This window comes from Triticum aestivum, chromosome 4A (genome assembly GCF_018294505.1).
Source record: "Triticum aestivum cultivar Chinese Spring chromosome 4A, IWGSC CS RefSeq v2.1, whole genome shotgun sequence".
Taxonomy (NCBI): Eukaryota; Viridiplantae; Streptophyta; class Magnoliopsida; order Poales; family Poaceae; genus Triticum; species Triticum aestivum.
The window spans coordinates 37071506-37074743 of NC_057803.1; positions in this window are offsets into that span (position 1 = coordinate 37071506).

Sequence of the window (3238 nt, forward strand, 5' to 3'; positions counted from 1 at the left end):
AAGAAGGATAGAACAAATAAGGGTTTAGTGCAACTTAGCTTCTGTTTGTAGTCGCTCGAGCGCTGATCTTCCGGCCTCCTTCCCTCTCCAAGAGCCACGAAGACAAAGGAGTGCTGGGCTGATTGCTAGAGCCGATTCTCACAACTGCGCCCCCTACCTGGCGCGCCAGAGATGTCGGTGGGAATGACACCTATGGGATCACAAGAATCCCTACTACGGTTGGCGGGGCGCGGGGTCGTGAGAAGAGCGGATCTAACAGGTAGCACACGGTTCATTTATCCAGTTCGGGCCGTGAGGATGCGTAAAACCCTACTCCTGCTTTGGTGGATTGTATATCTGTGTTCTTGAGCTAGCTATGGGGCGTGAGGAGCTCCAAAAAGCCGAATCCTTCTCCTGGTCGCCTCGGGCCTCCTTTTATAGAAAAAGGGGTTGCCACAGTGGCACACAGAAGGTGGAGAGGGTACAGTGATGCGACGTTATCCCTCGCATTACATGACAAGGCACATTTAATGCGTCTTGCTTAGGTGTCCTTGCTTTATCGGGGACGGGGGAGAGACCTGTCTCGTCCGTCGCCGCTCCTTGTGTCGACACGCGCCCTGGCCAGCGACGCATGCGATGCCACGTAGGTAGGCAGGCAGCTGAGGTGGCGCAGCGGTGGGTCTTCACGAAGATCTGCATGCCGCCACGCAGGTGCCTGCCCAGCTGGTTGGGTCGGCAGCTGCATGCATGCGGTGGTGAAGGTTTAGTCGGCATGGGCCTGATGGTGGCCCTGCAGGTGTCCTCGGTAAGGGCCTTGCCGGGGCCCTTGCCGGGGCGCCTGCTGTCTTCCCCGGCAAGGCGCTTGCCAGGGGCCTTGTGGTCTTCCTCAGGTGGGATCCCGCCAAGGGTTGTCATCTCCTTAGTGCGTATCTGATCTTGAATGTCTTCACAAAGATCTTCATGCCGCCACGGGGATGTCTCCCGAATCCTTGCCCTTTGGGGGCAGTGGACTCAAGGGTGATTTGCTCCGTAGGCGCGGGACGAGTCGCCGCGGCAAGGGTCTTGCCGGGGCTGCTAGAACTGTCTCCCGACAAGGATCTTGCCGGGTGAGTCCGCTTCGTCCCCTTTGCTCTTCGTGGTCTTGGCCTTGGCATCGTAGTTCTCTTGAGCTTCGGTCTTACCCTGGCTCACCTCCCTTGCCTTGCTTGGTGTGGTGGTGCCCGTGGCTCAGACTGCCCGTGCACAGTTATAGGGGTGCAAAAAGTATACCCCTCTTTTTGTACACCGACACCAATGGTTGAAGAACCACTCAAAATCTATCACACTCCTGAAGCTTTTTACTTGGATCATCTTTGATCCCTATGTGCTCGTGCTGAAACCCCAACTAGCTTAGTTGAGGGAAAATCTTTAGATGAGCATGCTTGTTATGTGCGACACCGATATCTAAAAAAGGGAAACTTTTACTGGATCAAATTCATCGTTTGTAGTGCTATGCTTGGAATTTATGTGAAATATATGATTTTACTTGTCGTTCTGAAGACCCTAAGAAGCACCTTCCCTACCAATGTGAGTTTAGTGATAATGGAATCGTATCTTTGTATACTAAGGGTATTTATAATTACTATTATGTTCAACAAATTGAAGAATTTGTTGCTTTTAAGGGTGCTTATGAAATTGCTTCTTTGATTGGAAAGTATGATGCTACTCTTTACAAATCTGAAAATTTTGCCATACTTAAATATTGTTATGATAATTATGCCTATAATGCCTATGTTAAACCATATATTGAGGACTCCTCCGCTGTCCAAGAAGAGACTAATATTTTGCAGGAGTCTATGGAAGAAGGAATTGATGAAACTGTGGGCTCATTGGATGAAAAATATGATGAGGAGAGCGAAGAACAAAAGGAGGAAGAGCGGATTAGCTACCCGTGCCCACCTTCTAATGAGAGTAACTCTTTAACTCATACATTGTTTAATTTCCCTTCGTGCTTACCGAAGGATGATTGTTATGATCCCATTGATTCTTTTGAAATATCCCTTTTTGATGATGCTTGCTATGCTTGTGGCCAAGATGCCAATATGAATGATGCTTATGGAGATGAACTTGCTATAGTTCCTTATGTTAAACATGAAATTGTTGCTATTGCACCCACGCATGATAGTCCTATTATCTTTTTGAATTCTCCCGACTACACTATATCGAAAAGTTTGCCCTTATTAAGGATTATATTGATGGGTTGCGTTTTACTGCTACACATGATGATTTTGATAGATATAATATGCATGTGTTTGCTGCTATTACTTGCAATTATTATGAGAGAGGAACTATATCTCCACCTCTCTATGTTTCCAATAGGATAAAATTGCAAGAAACTGTTTATACTATGCATTGGCCTTTACTATGTGTGCATGAATTGTTCTTTTATGACATGCCGATGCATAGGAAGAGAGTTAGACTTCGTTGTTGCATGATATATGTTACTTTGTGCTCACTACTAAATCACAAATCATTGTTAATTAAAACTGGCTTTGATATACCTTGGGATCCGGGTGGATCCATTACTTGAGCACTATATGCCTAGCTTAATGGCTTTAAAGAAAGCGCTGCCAGGGAGACAACCCGGAAGTTTTAGAGAGTCATTTATTTCTGTTGTGTGCTTTTATAAAGTACAAATCCATTGTATTATAAAAATAATGTGCCAAGATTTGCCTTTAGGATGTTTACATTGCTTGTTGGTTCGTGCGGTGCAAGACAGAAACTTTGGCCGTAGTGCACGATTTTACATTTTTTGCTGGAACGTCAAAAGGATCTGAAACTTTTTGCACTGTCTTTCTATACAAATTCTTTATTTTTCCTATTTTTCAGAATTTTTGGAGTACAGAAGTATGGTGAATGTTCAGATTACTACAGACTGTCCTATTTAAGATAGATTCTGTTTTTGATGCATAGTTTGCTTGTTTTGATGAAACTATCGATTTCTATCAGTGGATTAAGCCATGGAAAAGTTATATTACAGTAGATACAATGCAAAAACAAAATATGAATTGGTTTGCAACAGTACTTAGAGTAGTGATTTGCTTTATTATACTAACGAATCTTACCGAGCTTTCTGTTGAGTTTTGTGTGTATGAAGTGTTCGAAGATCGAGGAGGTCTCGATGTGAGGAGAAGGAGGATAGGCAAGAGCTCAAGCTTGGGGATGCCCAAGGCACCCCAAGTAAATATTCAAGGAGACTCAAGCTTCTAAGCTTGGGGAT